Source organism: Papio anubis, chromosome 10, assembly GCF_008728515.1.
Source record: "Papio anubis isolate 15944 chromosome 10, Panubis1.0, whole genome shotgun sequence".
Taxonomy (NCBI): domain Eukaryota; kingdom Metazoa; phylum Chordata; class Mammalia; order Primates; family Cercopithecidae; genus Papio; species Papio anubis.
Window position 1 is genome coordinate 55,039,876 of NC_044985.1, and position 16,632 is coordinate 55,056,507.

General features: G+C 43.0%; 1 protein-coding gene across 6 annotated transcripts in view; it reads right to left on the bottom strand.

Annotated features, from left to right (window-relative positions):
* Nucleotides 1-16,632, bottom strand: part of METTL8 (methyltransferase like 8) — a 186,677-nt gene that overhangs the window by 65,925 nt on the left and 104,120 nt on the right. The window contains exons 11-12 of one of the 6 annotated variants that reach the window (XR_002516414.2): nt 5,290-5,433; nt 4,197-5,186 (exon numbers count right to left, since the gene is read on the bottom strand). The exons of 2 other annotated variants lie outside the window; for them this stretch is intronic. The gene's annotated coding sequence lies outside the window, so the exon portion shown is untranslated. Of the gene's footprint in view, nt 1-4,195; nt 5,434-7,652; nt 8,174-16,632 lie in introns of those variants that run through there. 3 more of the 6 variants (XR_002516415.2, XR_002516413.2, XR_002516417.2) reach the window with 3 other exon arrangements.

Below are 16,632 nucleotides of genomic sequence, written 5' to 3' on the forward strand. Positions count from 1 at the left end.
GGTTTTAGTAGAGAGGAGGTTTCACCATGTTGGCTAGGCTGGTCTTGAACTCCTGAGCTCGTGATCCACCCACCTCAGCCTCCCAAAGTACTGGGATTACAGGCATGAGCCACCACACCCGGCCAGGACCTCTTTTAATACAACCCATTTTTTTTTTTTTTTTTTGAGATGGAGTTTCACTCTTGTTGCCCAAGTTGGAGTGCAATGGCGCAATCTCGGCTCACTGCAACCTCCTCCTCATGGCTTCAAGTGATTCTCCTGCCTTAGCCTCCCGAGTAGATGGAATTACAGGCATGTACCACCATGCCCGGCTAATTTTTGTATTTTTAGTAGAGACGGGTTTCTCCATGTTGGTCAGGCTGGTCTCAAGCTCCCGCCCTCAGGTGATCCCACCTCAGCCTCCCAAAGTTCTGGGATTACAGGCTTGAGCCACTGTGCTCAGCCTATGACCCAAATTTTTAACTTGGTCACTGCTATAGTTGGAATGTTTGTATCCCTCTAATATTCATATGTTGAAATCCTAACCCCTAAAGTGATGGTATTAGAAGGTGGGCTGTTGGGAGGTAATTAGGTCATGAGAACTAAAGGGATTAGTGTCATCATAAAAGAGTGCTGAAGGAGCTCAGTTGTCCCTTGCACCATGTGAGGACACAGCGAAATGTGCCTTCTATGAAGTAGGCTCTCACCAGACACCAAATCTGCCAGTGCCTTTTTTTTTTTAGAGACAGGGTTTCACCATGTTGCCCAGGATGGTCATGAACTCCTGGGCTCAAGCGATCTGCCCATCTCAGCCTCCCAAAGTTCTGGGATTACAGGTGTGAGCCAGCATATCTGACCAAATCCTCCAGTGCCTTGATCTTGGATTTCCTAGCTTCCATAACTGTGAGAAATACATTTCTGTTGTTATAGCAACCCAAATGGACTAAGACAGTCACCTCATCTAAATATGAATTAAAGTCAAGAAAATGCTAAATTGATAGCATGGACATACCTACATTGCCTCCTACCTCCCAAGTTTGCTGTATGTGGCCATAGTCATGTCATAACAGTCTAGAGGGGCCTGCTGTGAGTGACACTCCCTAGGATCAAGCTTTAGGCTATGCAGTTGGAGGTGACATTTGGATTGAAATAACAGAGAAGCTGAAGTAATAGGTAAGAAGATGAGCACGCGACTCTGAAGGGAGATTTAAGACCAGAAAATGGGAAATGAGCACTTTGGTCAGAGGTCAAGAGGCAGCTAGGTGCAGTGGCTCATGCCTGTAATCCCAGCACTTGAGGAGGCTGAGGCGGGAGGACTGCTTGAGCCTAGGAGTTTGAGATCAGCCTGGGCAACAAAGTGAGATCCCGTCTCTACCAAAAAAAAAAAAAATTAAAAATTAGCCAGGTTTGGTGGTATGTGCCTGTAGTCCTTAATAGTCAGGAGGCTGAGGCAGGAGGATTGCTTCTGCCCCGGGATTTGAGGTGGCAGTGAGCTGTGATCACACAACTGCACTCCAGCCTGGGAAAAAGAATGAGACTCTGTCTGAAACAAAAAACAAAAAACAAAAAACAAACCGTAAGAGGCTGGAGAGACAGAAAAAAATATAGTTTTTAAAATGCCAAACTGGGCCCTCAAAGAATGTTGAGGTTTTTCTCCTATGGTGTGCCAAGCACACTGAGTGGGAAGGTCATGTGTAACTCCTTTGCTTCAGGCTCTCTCTACTTGTCCATCACCAACCACAAGGAGTAATGGAAGGGCTGAACTTTCCCAGGTTTGCTTGGCAAAGAGTTGTGATGATCCCAGAGCATACTGTGGGGTGGAGTGTTATGAGAAGGTTCTGTGGTGGTGGGAGTCCAGGATATCTTGCAATTAAGTCCTTCCTCTTGCACTGGATGACAAGAGTATATGCACAGTGCCAGGCAGAGTCCACATAGGCTGGCCATAGTGAGAAACGGTGGAAAACAGGGTGGTGTATATAAAAAGTGGATGGCGGCCAGGCACGGTGGAACACGCCTGTAATCCCAGCACTTTGGGAGGCTAAGGCGGGCTGATCACGAGGTCAAGAGATTGAGACCATCCTGGCCAACATGGTAAAACCTTATCTCTACTAAAAATACAAAAATTAGCTGGGCATGGTGGCGCACGCCTATAGTCCCACCTGCAGGCACTGGGGTGGGAGAATCCCTTGAACTCAGGAGGTGGAGGGTGCAGTGAGCCGAGGTCACGCCACTGCACTCCAGCCTGGCAATAGGGTGAGACAGTCTCAAAAAAGAAAAAAGAAAGAAAGAAAGAAAAAAAGTGGATGGCAAGGCCAGGGAACTAGAAATAGAGGGCAGAAGTTCACAGTTTTGAGAGGCCAGACTGAACACTGGGCTAGTTGCATTTTTTTTTTTTTTTTGAGACACTGTCTCGTTCTGTCACCCAGGCTGGAGTGCAGTGGTGAGATCTTGGCTCACTGCAACCTCCACTTCCCGGGTTCAAGCAATTATTCTGCCTCAGCCTCCTGAGTAGCTGGGACTACAGACGTGCCACCATGCCCGCCTAATTTTTGTATTTTTAGTAGAGATGGGGTTTCACCATATTTGCCAGGCTGGTCTTGAACTCCTGACCTCGCGATCCACCCGCCTCGACCTCCCAAAGTGCTGGGATTACCGGCACAAGTCACTGCATCTGGCTGCTAGTTGCTTTTTTAAACATTGTGGTAAAATACACATATCATAAAATTTACTATCTTAACTATTTTTAAGTGCACAATTCAGTAACATTAGTACTTTCACATTGTTGTGCTACCATCAATATCGGGCCCATCAATACCATCCATAGAACCCTTTTCATCTTGCAAAACTAAAACTCTGTACCCATTAAGTGACAATTCCCCATCCCCCTGTCGCCCAGCCCTGGCGACGACCATTCTACTTTCCATCTCTACGAATTTGACTATTCCAGGTACCCCATGTAAGTGGAATCATACTATATTTTTCCTTTTGTGATTGGCTTATTTCACTTGGCATGATGTCCTCAAGGTTCATTCATATTGTAGCATGTGTCAGAATTTCCTTCCTTTTTAAGGCTGAATAACATTCCACTTTATGTATATACCACATTTTGCTTATCCATTCATCTGATGATGGACACTTGGTGCCATTGTTTGAATGTATTCCCCAAGCTCATGGGTTGGAAACTTAATTCCCAATTCAACAGTGTTGAGACCTTTAAGAGGTGAGTAGGTCATGAGGGCTCTCCCCTTATGAATGGATTAAAGCAGTTATCACACGAGTGGGTTCCTGATAAAAGGATTTGTTTGACCTCCTTTTCTCCCTCTCATGCTCTCTTGCCCTTCCACCTTCCACCGTGGAATGGCACAGCAAGAAGGCTCTCACCAGATGTCAAGTATTTGCCAGTACTCTGCCCTTGGACTTCTCAGTTTCCAGAACCATAAGCCAAATACATTTCTTTTCTTTATAAATTACCCAGTCTCAGGCATTCTGATACAGCAACACAAAACGGACAAAACACTTGGATTGCTTTCACCTTTTGCCTATTGTGAAAAATGCTACTATGAACATGCATGTACAAATATCTCCTCAGGTCCATGCTTTCAGTTATTTTGGGTATATACTAAGAATTGCTGAATCACATGATAATTCTATTTTTAATTTTTTGGGGGCCCACCATACTGTTTTCTATAGCTATTGCACCGTTTTACGTTCCCATCAACAGTGCACAAGAGTTCCAATTTCTGCATACCTTTGTCAACATTTACTATTTTCTGGTTTTTGGTAGTAGCCATCCTAATGGGTTTGAGGTGGTACCCCATTGTGGTTTTGATTTGCATTTCCCTAATGATTAATGACATTGAGCATTTTTTTCATATGCTATTGCCATTTGTATAACATTTTTTGAGAAATGTCTATTCAAATTCTTTGCCCATCTTAAAATTGAAGGTTTTATTGTTGAGTTGTGAGAGTTTTGTTTGTTTTGTTTTGTTTTGCTTTGTTTTTTGTTTTGAGGCAGGATCTCACTCTGTCACCCCAGCTAGAGTGCAGTGATGCAATCACAGCTCACTGCACTATTGACCTCCAAGGCCCAAGCGATCCTTCCACACCAGCCTCCTAGGTAGCTGGGACTATAGATGCACACCGCCATGCTCAGCTAATTTTGTTCTTTATTTTATTTATTTATGTATTTATTTTTTTTGTAGAGACAGGGGTCTCACTATGTTGCCCAAGCTGGTCTTGAACTCCTGGGCTCAAGCAACCCTCCCACCTCAGCTTCCTAAAGTGCTAGGATTACAGGCATGAGCCACCATGCCCAGTGTAAGAGTTCTTCATACATTCTGGATACTAAACCCTTATCAGACGTATGATTTGCAAACATTTTCTCCCATTGTGTGGGATGCCTTTTACTCTGCTGATGTGTCCTTTAATGCACAGAACCTTTTAATGTTGATGTAGTCCAACTTTTCTTTTTCTTTTGTTGTCTGTACTTTTGTTGTCGTATCCAAGAAATTACTGCCAAACCCAATGTTATGAAGTTTTTCCTCTGTTTTCTTCTAAGAGTTTTATAGTTTTAGGTCTTACATCTAGGTTTTTAATCCATTTTGATTTAATTTTTATATCTGGCATAAAATGGGGGTCCAATTTCTCTTGCAAGTTGATACCCAGTTTTCCCAATGTTATTTGTTGAAAAAACTGTTCTTGCCCCATTGGATGGTTTTGGCACCCTTATGGAAAATCATTTGGTCATATGTGCAGGTGTTTATTTCTGGACTCCAAAAGGGCTATTTGTTGAGTTTATGTGAGGATCAGGAGATAACTGTGGTAAAGGTGAGTCAGATCAGGTTCTATGCTTGGATGACCACCTCAAGTAAATGATGCACAGTGTGAGGCTTTATAGCCGTCTTTGGCCTATTTTGGAGAATCTTACAGATCTTCGGAAAGCAGCTCAGATCTTATCTTAATTGTGACCAGTTGAATGGACAGTGGTGATGCTTGGAGGTGCTGCTAGGTATTGTGAGTGGAAGTCCTAAATGCTGTGGCAGGAGGCATTCTGCATAGAGTTATGGGCAGCATTATTAAAAGTGACCTTGGATGCCAAAGCGTAGATGGTACAAAAGCTATAGGTAAGGACCCATTTCACATGCTTTGTTTGGCTTTTGCTGGATAGCACATGTCTAGATTTGTTCTCTGAGATTCTTGAAAAGGGTCTGAAAAATGAGGATACCAATTAATAAGCTGAGGTTGGCAAAACTATGGTGGCCAAATAGTGGTGGCCTGCTGGAGCCAAAGATTTAAGTAGGAGGTGCTTACCACATTTCAGACAAATGGGCATCTATCCTGAACTGCAGGCATCTAAAGAGCGGGGGTTCATTTCATAAGCCACGTGCATTTCAGTATTCTCAGTATGCAGCACAGTTCTGGCACACAGTAGATGCTTAATAAGCATCTGATTATCTGAATTAAACATAAGCCAAAGAAACAGCAATGACTTTCCTAAATAAGAAAACTCAACTTTTCAGTTAGCAAGTTTAAGGCTAATTATTTTTAAATAATTATTTAAATAATTTTTATATTACATATATTTATATTAGATATAAATACTTAAATAATATTTACATTATTTATCCTGTAATTATTTATTCTTCTCAAAGAGACAAAGACTTGTTCACCATCTGTATTAGTCAAGGTTCTCCAGAGAGATAGAACCAATAGGGGAGAGAGAGACAGAGAGAGAGAGAACGAGAGAGAGAAAGATAAAGAGAAGAGAGATTTATTAGGGGAATTGCCTCACAGAATTATGGAGGCTGAGAAGTCCCATGATAGGCCATCTACAAACAGGAGACCCATGGAAGCCAGTGGCATAGCTCAGTCCAAGTACAAACATCTCGGCACCAGGGAAGTCAACAGTGTAACTCTCAGTCTGAGGCTGAAGGCCTAAAAACCAAAGATGCTGCTTGTGCAAGTTCCAGAGTCCAAAGGCCAGATAACCTGGAGTTCAAAGGCAGGAGAAGAAGGGGGTGTCCTAGTTCCAGGAGAGAGAGAAAATTCACCTTCCCTCTACCTTATTCTATTCAGGTCGCCCACATTGAGGGCAGCTCTTCCCCACTCGGTTCACTGACTCACATACCAATCTCCAGAAATAATGCTTTACCGGCTATTTAGGTATCCCTTAATCCAGCCAAGTTGACACCTAAAGTTAACCATCACGTCATCCTTTAAAAAAAAAAAAAAAAAATATATATATATATATATATCTCTAAATAACAATATATATTTTATAAATATATGTCATATATTATAAAATATCATATATTATATATATTAATAAAAATATTAATTACCACTTATTAAGCACCAGTTATCTCCAGGCATCATACCTAGCATTTGATGTGCATTATATTTAGTCCTTGCAACAATCTGCAGGTAAGCATTATTTCCATTTCATAGTTCAGTGCATCGAACCTTGGAGATTTCAAGTGTCTTGCTTAAGGTTACAAAACCACCAATAGTGAAGTTAGGATTTATATCCAAAATGGGTCCCATGTTTCTGCTTTGAGAACCCTTTTTGCCTGTTTCTACCTGGGCACTATTATTTTCATCTTCTAGCATGCATTTATTTTAGGGCAAACCCATTTCTTCCCTATAAACAAACCACTAACAGTCTTTTCTCCATCTCTGGCCTTTTCCCAAGTTCTCTATGTTCCTTAAATTTAGCATCACCCCAGCATTGACAGTATCATTCAGTGTGACACACACACACACGTGTGTATGCATTGTAATGTCAACAAAAATACAACCATCTCCCTTTCCATGTTAAATCAGCATAGAAACTATTTTGTAACTATTCAAATATTCACAAAAAGTCAAATTTTTTTAGAAAGTGAACAAATAAAAGGAATCATAACTACCCAGACCCCTGGTGAGAGCTAGGTGGTGAGATGCTGAAGAACCATAGACAAGTGCATTTCTGAGCAGACTACTCAGCAAATAGCAGAAGGATAAAGCAGAGTCTACCCCCACACTGCTCTAGATTTGGTCTATGTAGCATATGCTTTACCCAACACTTATAAAAGGTTTAGGTAATTCCCACTCCTGTTCTTTCCTGCCGTGTGGAGGGACAGCAACTGATTTAAGACTGCCAGCCTCTTTAATCCCACCCTCCTCATTCCTGGGAGAGGTGGAGTGATGTCTCTCATCAGTGAATATGGGCGGTTACTTAGGCTTGTTTAATCCAGCTCTTCTTTGTTTTCTGTTGGAGGAAAGTGTGCTGCAATAGGCCTCAAAGGGGCAGGGCCCCCTGTGTAGAGTCCTTGGCTGTCTAGCTGTGAGCCCTGATTCTGGGGTTCAGTATTAGGAAGACACTAATTCCTTGTACCCAAAGTCCATTTTTTCCAGTACCAGCTTCATCAGTAATTGAGCTATTTTTTTTTCTTTTTCTTTTTTTTTGAGACACAGTCTTGCTCTGTTGCCTAGGCTGGAGTCCAATGGCACAATCTCGGCTCACAGCTACCTCCACCTCCCGGGTTCAAGTGATTCTCCTGCCTCAGCCTTCCGGGTAGCTGGGATTACAGGCTCCCACCACCACCCCCAGCTAATTTCTGTATTTTTAGTAGAGACGGGGTTTCGTCATGTTGCCCAGGCTGGTTTCAAACTCCTGATCTCAGGTGATCCACCTGCCTCAGCCTCCCAAAGTGCTGGGATTACAGGCAAGAGCCACTGTGCCCAGGGTGAGCTGACATTTTAATCTTCATTTATTGACACCTTAATCTATTTGATTGGTTTAAAACTTGGGCAGAGAACATAGGGATATTATTTATTGGGTTTCTCTCAAACCTCACTGGATGGCTGTGATTCCACACTGGGGTCTTGTCTAGTAGACTATTCTGCCCTGTATTCTTTGATTCCCTCTGTTTATTTCCTCAGATGGGGGCAGCAAATCCTGAATCACTTCTTGACTCCATTATACTGATACCTACCCAGTTCCCTTAGTTCCCTTATACAAGGTAGGAGTCAGGCCTTTCTCCTTCACTGAGGAGTGAGGGTGACCTTCTGGTTGGCCAGTGTCTCCTTCCCCTTTATATCTCTGGGTATATTTCTCCCAAATCCATGCCACATCTTTCCAGATTTATGAAGCATCAACAAACTCACGGTTTGTGATATCATGGTAGAAAACAAATATAAAAGTCCAAGGGCTCTGGAATCAAACAAAGAATCAGGTAAAGGTGAGTCACTGCTCTTCAAAACAGTGTCAAGAAAAAAGTGTTTTATGTAGGGAAGTTTAAACTTTCCCTCTGAAGGTTCAATAAGTGAGTCATCCCACTGAAATAAACTGACAATAGACAAATTAACAGGAGAAAAGCATACAAATTTATTAACTTGCATAAGCACGGAGCCACATAAAATATGAGACTCAAGGAAAGGCCAGATGGAGCTTACATAGTTCCCTCTTCACAGAAACGAGGGGATGGGGCAATACAGCCTATTTTGAAGGATAATAACATGGTTTGACTGTGTCCTCACGCAAATCTCACCTTGAATTGTAATAATCCCCATGTGTCAAGGGCTGGGCCAGGTGGAGATAATTGAATCATGGGGGCAGTTTCCCCCATACTGTTCTCGTGGTAGTGAATAAGTCTCATGAGATCTGATGGTTTTATAAATAGGAGTTCCCTTGTACAAGCTCTCTTGCCTGCTGCCATGTAAGATGTGACTTTGCTCTTCATTTGCCTTCAGTCATGATTGTGAGGCCTCCCCAGCCATGTGGAATGGTGAGTCAATCAAACCTCTTTCCTTTATAAATTACCCAGTCTCAGTTATGTCTTCATTAGTAGCATGAGAACAGACTAATAGAGTAAATTGGTACCAGGAGTGTGGTGCTGCTGTAAAGATACCTGAGAATGTGGAAGCAACTTTGGAAATGGGTAACAGGCAGAGGTTGGAACAGTTTGGAGGACTCAGAAGAAGACAGGAAAATGTGGGAAAGTTTGGAACCTCCTAGAGACTTGTTGAATGGCTCTGACCAAAATGCTGATAGTGATATGGACAATAAAGTCCAGGCAGAGGTGGTCTCAGATGGAGATGAGAAACATATTGGGAATTGGAGTAAAGATCACTCTTGCTATGCAAAGAGTCTGGTGGCATTTTGCCTGCCCTAGAGGTCTGTGGAACTTTGAACTTGAGAGAGAGGACTTACAGTATCAGGTGGAGGAAATTTCTAAGTGGTAAAGTGTCAAGAGGAAGCAGAGCATAAAAGTTTGGAAAATTTACAGCCTGACAATGTGATATAAAAGAAAACCCCATTTTGGGGGAGAAATTCAAGCCAGCTGCAGAAATTTGCATACATAATAAGGAGCCAAATGTTAATCACCAAGACAATGGGGAAAATGTCCCCAGGGCATGTCAGAGACCTTTGTGGCAGCCCCTCCCATCATAGGCCCAGAGGCCTAGGAGGGAAAAATGGTTTCCTGGGCTGGGACCAGGGACCCCCTGCTGTGTGCAGCCTCGGGATTTGGTGCCCTGCATCCCAGCTGGTTCAGCCATGGCTAGTAGGAACCAAGGTACAGCTGGGGCCATGGCTTCAGAAGGTGCAAGCCCCAAGCCTTTGCAGCATCCACATGGTGTTGAGCCTGCAGGTGCACAGAAGCCAGAACCGAGGTTTGGGAACCTCTGCCTACATTTCAGAGGTTGTATGGACACACCTGGATGTCCAGACAGAGGTGTGTTGCAGGGGCAGAGCCCTCATGGAGAACCTCTGCTAGGGCAGTGCAGAAGGGAAATGTGGAGTGGGAGCCCCCACACAGAGTCCCTACTGGGACACTGCCTAGTGTAGCTGGGAGAAGAGGACCACCATCCTCCAGACCCCAGAACGGTAAATCCACCAACAGCTTGCACTGTGCGCCTGGAAAAGCCACAGACACTCAACACCAGCCCATGAAAACAGCTGGGAGAGGGGCTGTACCCTGCAAAGCCACAGGGACAGGGCTGCTCAAGACCATGGGAATCTACACCAGCATGACTTGAATGTGAGATATGGAGTCAAAGGAGGTAATTTTGCAGCTTTAAGATTTGACTGCCTCATTGGATTTTGGACTTGCATGGGGCCTGTATCCCCTTCATTTTGGCCAATTTCTCCCATTTGGAATGGGTGTATTTACCTAATGCCTGTACCCCCATTGTGTCTAGAAAATAACTAACTTGCAGGCTGGGCACAGTGCAGTGGCTCACGCCTGTAATCCCAACACTTTGCGAGGCTGAGGTGGGCGGATCACCTGTGGTCAGGAGTTCGAGACTAGCCTGGCCAATGTGGTGAAATCCCATCTCTACTAAAAATATAAAAATTAGCCGGGCATGGTGGCAGGTGCCTGTAATCCCAGCTACTTGGGAGGCTGAGGCTGGAGAATTGATTGAACCCTTGGAGGTGGAGGTTCAAATTCCTGACCTCAGGTGATCTGCCCACCTCTGCCTTGCAAAGTGCCAGGATTACAGGTGTGAGAGACCATGTCTGGCCAGGTATGTCTTTATTAGCAGTGTGAGAATAAACTAAAACAGGCAGTGAATGATTTTTAGGAGAATTGAGTGGACCCAAAGAGCAGACAGTAGTTTATAAATGAAACTTTGAAAACTAAATGGGACCAGAGAAGAAATAATGGCCTGCAACAAAGTTTTTTTGTGCTCTGTGAGAGGTGGCAACAAATTTTAGGAAGGCAAGAGGCAGAACTTCATTGTGACCAAAGGTTGTCTTATTATGCAGATAAAGTCTCCCCGGTAACCTCTAGGAACTGCCCTCAGAAAAACAGATGAAAAGTCTGTCTGGGCAAGGTGACTTTCAATCTTTTCTGGTGGTTAATCTTCTCTGGTTATTTAATGAGATTTCTTAGGGAGGGGGTTTTGGGCCAATGGCGTTTCTTTTGGAAGAACTCTACTCAGTCAGATAAGGAAACTTCCACAGAGAACCCCTTCCTGCGCTTGATGTGGGGTGAAGAAACCAAGAGTCCTTGGTTCTTTTTTTTTTTTTTTTTTGAGACAGAGTTTCACTCTTGTTGCCCAGGCTGGAGTGCAATGGCACAATCTCGACTCACTGTAACCTCCGCCTCCTGGGTTCAAGCGATTCTCCTGCCTCAGCCTCCCGAGTAGCTGGGATTATACGCATGTGCCACCACACCTGGCTAATTTTGCATTTTTAGTAGAGATGGGATTTCTACATGTTGGTCAGGCTGGTCTCGAACTCCTGACCTCAAATGATCTGCCTGCCTTGGCCTCCCAAAGTGCTGGGAGTGTGAGCCACTGCACCCGGCCAACTCCTTGGTTCTGAGGCAGCTTTGATGGCGTTTTAATTTCCTTTAGTTCAGTGTGCTCAGCATGCTGAAGAACCATCCTTTGGACTATTGTTTTCTGCACCCTAATACTTTTGGTAGCCATTTCTGTGCTACAAAAACACCGGAAATGGTGTTTCAGGTAAGCAGAAAAAAGCTGACAGCCTCTCGCTTTCCTATTTCCAAAGCTCCACCAGTGCTCTTTCTTGGGTTCTTTCTCTGAGCTTAGGCAGGGGACAGTTAAGCCTACCGTCCAGTTCTCTGAGATTCAGTCATAAGTCACTCTTGCAACAATCTTCTGTGACTTTGTGTTCTTCTTTGGGTCACTGAAGCAGCATTTGGCTAATGTGTCTGTGTGTAAGTGTGTCCACTTTCCATAAGGTCAGAGTGCTGCTGGCTTCTGCTGGTAGCCTTCCCTGGAGGTGACTGCTCATCGCTGAGCTTTAGAGGAATGACCAACTCTGGATTCTTCATCACCAGTGACACAGTGTGCTTCCTCAGTTGGACCCTGTCTATGCCAATAGCTTAGTCTTTGTCTGTACCACCACAAATACGGTATTTATTGTTCTTTTTTTTTTTTTTTTTTTTGGAGACAGAGTTTTGCTCTTGTCGCCCAGGCTGGAGTGTGGTGGCATGATCTCGGCTCACTGCAACCTCTGCCTCCTGGGTTCAAGTGATTCTTTTGCCTCAGCCTCCTGAGTAGCTGGGATTACAGGTGTACACCACCATGCCCAGATAATTTTTTGTATTTTTAGTAGAGACGGGGTTTCACCATGTTAGCCAGGCTGGTCTCGAACTCCTGACCTCAGGTGATCCACCCGCCTCAGCCTCCCAAAGTGTTGGGATTACAGGCGTGAGCCACTACGCCTGGCCGAATATGGTATTTGATTTGACATTTTATATTACAGATTAAGTCCTTAAGAAAGACAACACTCATCCCTGATGTACTGAAGATCTTTGATTTGTCAGTCAGTGCTTTCTACTTTCATTCTACTTATCATTCAACTTTCTCTTTGTTTTTTTTGAGACGGAGTCTTGCTCTGTTGCCCAGGCTGTGGTGCAGTGGCCGGATCTCGGCTCACTGCAAGCTCCGCCTCCTGGGTTTACGCCATTCTCCTGCCTCAGCCTCCCGAGTAGCTGGGACTACAGGTGCCCGCCACCTCGCCTGGCTAGTTTTTTGTATTTTTTAGTAGAGCCAGGGTTTCACCATATTAGCCAGGATGGTCTCGATCTCCTGACCTCATGATCCACCCGTCTTGGCCTCCAAAGTGCTGGGATTACAGGCTTGAGCCACTGCGCCCGGCCTTATCATTCAACTTTCTTAGGTTAACTATCTTCTAATGTAAAAAAAAAAATGCATTAATATATAAAAGTATAGTCTTCAAGTTTAGAAAGCCTGTCTCTTTGGAAAGTTACTGACCTCATAGCAAACTATGAATAAACTCCCCAAAGTAGGATGAACCGAGCAATTTATATCCATATATAAACATAATTATACTATACAGTTACATAACTAGAATAAAATTTAATGTAAATGTGCCAAAGAGGAGAAGAAATCACAGAAGATTTACAAAACTTAAATGAAATAAGAAAATGTTCAACTATGTAATAACCAAAGCTTCCTTAACTTGGGAATCTTGGGAACCTAGAAAGTGAGGTAACCCAAGTCAAATTCCTTTGGTGGCACAGTTCCTCCTATACCAGGTCAGGCACTTGCTAATGAAATTGGAGTAGGGGTAAGCCCTGGGTGTGTTGTATAGTGTGTGAGGCAGTACGTGAAAAACAGCAAAGAGGTAATTATTTATTCTCGAGAGCTTCCTCGTGCACATGATCAGCTTCTGCACACGCTTGGAGGAAAAACAACACTATTAAAATGTCTTTTTAAAAGTCAAAGCTAAATGAGTATGCAATAAAGCTTTGAGAAATGGAAAAGAAAATCTATGAGGAAAACGTCAGCTTGCTTATCCAGGGAATGAGCAGAACTTAATTCTCATGCCGGCATGGGGCTGCTGGGCACCCAGCTCCTTTCACTGTGGGTAGAAAACAAGTCCCCAAATTGCTACTGAGCCAAACTTTAAAGGCCAGTCAGGAAATGAGCAGCAGTGCCGAATGGGAAAGCCTGGATCCATGTTTTTTTCCTAAAGTAAACAAAAGATCTGCAAAAGTATTTCCTTGCACTATTTGGCAAGAGAAAGAAGCACCTGGAGAGTGAGTTAGGGAGAGAAAGCATGGAAGAAATGGGAGTAAAACAAGGAAGGTTATAATGAAGCTTTGTCTCACTAATCTCCAGAGCCCAGGTGTTCTATTAAGAAACAAAGCTGCAAATGAAGAGACACTCTGAAAGAGTGGTGGATTAAGAATATATTCATGGAAAGGATAGATTTTTCCATGCTTTTTGGGATCTTGAATTTCATCTTTCATTTGGATTAAAAAGAAACTTAAAAAATATCTTCTAGAGAGTCAAAGTAAAAATATAAATATTAAAATAAATGAGGGCTGTGAAAGAAAAAGTATGAGCAATGAGAAAAGCAATTATCCTTGGAGGCAGAAATTTCTTTCCTGTTTCGATGCAGCATGTGATGCTGGCAATTCCAGCCATTCTCTTTCAGGCAATTTTCAGTGCTAGTGCCAAATGCTGCTTAGGGGGATATGTCTCTGCTCACCTGAGGGAGCAGGGCACAACTAAAGATGTAAGGAGAGCGATCGCATTCTTTATGCCAAACATTCTGTTCAGCAGGACCGCCTCAGGAGGAACACAAGTTGCTCTCAGGAGGCAGAAGGTGAGAGAAATGAGGCAGCAATTACATAGTGTTGCTTGTGCTAAGTACAGAGCATTTAAAAAAAAAAAAAAGCCCCACTAATCCAATGGACTCAGCAGCGGGCTCATTGCTAATTTTAGGAAGTCACACAGGTTTAGTGCTTGTTTCCAGTGGAAGAGCCTTAAAAACCCAAAGGGTGAATGTCCTCCAGTGTTTTTTGAAACAACCAATACTTGGTAAAGATTAACTGAGGAAAAAATTTCTGCGTTTTCTGCAATGAACTAGGAGCAATGGATTGAAAACATTTGGCCAAATAATTTTTATAAGCATAACAAAATTCCATTTTCCTGGACCAAACCTCATCAGCCCAACTAGGAAAGATGATGCCGGGGCTTTTTTTTAGGAGGCAATCAAAGGCTCATTTTATTTGATAGGTAACATCTGATAGAGAAGCATTTCCCGCCCTGGGGCCTGGATCTACTTAGTGTCTACCTGCTGGAGAAAATCAAAGATAAAGACCCAGATCACTGGGATGCCAAGGACACAGCTACCTGGACACTATCTTAAGTCCATGTGCTCAAGTATTGCTTTTTTTCCTCTTTATGTAACGTTAACATGTATTTATTCATTCAGCTGCTTCTAGCTGTTCCTTACTTAAGGTTAAGTGGTTGTGAAACCACAGACACTGTAGAATCAGGAGCTGTTGTTTTAAACTCTTGGCCAAGTAGCAATGCCTTGTAGCTTGCCTCTGCCGAGCTCCAGGGGCAGCTGAGGGTGGGCTGTCTGACCATCTGGAGGTTTCAGTGTGCTCCATCCATCTCATGCCAGCCTGACTTGCCAGAATTAGGGTCACTGTGCTCTGAGATACTTTGAGATGGTGCTCAAGGGAGCTGTGCTCTGCAGCCTCCTGGGTCCCTCCTGCAGGTGCACTTGCTTTTTCAATCTGATGCTATTTTTCTTACCCTCTGTAGGCACTCACACGCAGAACTATTATTACTTGCTTGTTACTGCATGTTGCTGATTCATACTCTTAGGAAAAAGTAATTTTATCTTCAACACCTCTTCCCTGTCATTTAAGACATATGTTAATGAAAGACAGATTTTGGCATCCACTTTTTTCTGTAGCTTTGAGGCCACAATATAGATTCATTATAAAAGATGCAACTGTTATTTTACTTCTATTTATATTTACAACTACACCAAAGCCATCTTGTGGGTACCTTTGTGCCTCTCAAATCCCCAACCATATTCCAAGAAACTGTATTCCAAGAAATGCTCAACATTTCATGCTTGAATTGGTATTAATGTGGCATTAATGTACATACAATGTTTTAAATAATGATGTTTTCACTCATTTTTTTTTATGGACACCTCCTGATTTCACATATTTTATATTACCCTAGAGCTGAATCCTTATGAAGACATTTTAAGGGTTTTTTTTCCCCCTTGCAGTACAGAATGCTTTTTTTCTTTAAGTGAGGAGTATGCAAGTGAGAGTGCTCTGTGAGGAGGGATGCCAAGTGGAAGGCTGAAGTCTGAGGGGGTGGGGCGAGTGCAGAACTAGGCAGAAGCAGAATGCTGAAAAGAACTGATTGAAAGCTTTTTGCTTTGTCATTCCTCTCAGTTCCTTTCCTTCTCTTCCTTTCCAATTTGTAATTGTGGACAAGTGTAACCTACTTATTTCCTAGAATGATTGGATCTAGAATGAGCCATAACCTTGAAGGTCATCTGAAACAAACTCCTTTCCACTGCTATTGTTTTCTGCTTGACTCAGAAGATCTTTCTTCCCTGGTGCCTTTCCCAGCAGCATTTGGGCCCATCCATTACAAGTGCAGCGAGTAGAGGTTTTGGAATCAGAGAGTTCTGGGTCCGAGTTGTGACTCTGTTATTTATTAGATATGATATCCTGAGCAAGTTACCCAATATCTCTTCTGTAAATGGTTATCATCAAAATGAATTTGTAGGAGTTTGAGGATTAATAATGTGTATAGTATACACAAAATCTAGCATTCAGAGCTAAATTAAGATCAGCTAAGCAGTTCAATAGGAACTAGGACCCATGCTTCCTGTTTGACTCTGAGGCAACACTTTTTTTTCCATGGAAAGACACTGTCTTTCTTACAATGTCTCATAAAACCTTTGAAAAAGTCTCTGTTGCTGGAATACTGTGTGTACTGCCTTGTAGATTAATAACAATACCTCACAAATATTCAATGCTCTAGAATTGACAGTGCACTTTCACAAGCGGGGAAAATACCCACGCCAACACTGAGTCTCCCGATGACTAATAGAGGCAGGAAGCAGGAGGAGCAGAGGCTTTGAAGAGGTCTATTAGCGATGCAAATGTGAAGTTATCTGCACTTGTGAGGAGCATAACAAACATCAAAACCAATTAGAAGTAACAATGTATGATCTATTCAGGCTTCAGGACTTTGATGAGTTGGAAGTTTTGGGGTTTAACAATCCAGATGGTTCTGATAGCTTTAAGTTTTGCCTCCAAGAGGGCAGCTATCTGCATATGGGTGAATTTTCACGTACCAACTAGAGTACAGCAACGACATAGGATCACACCCGGATAGAAA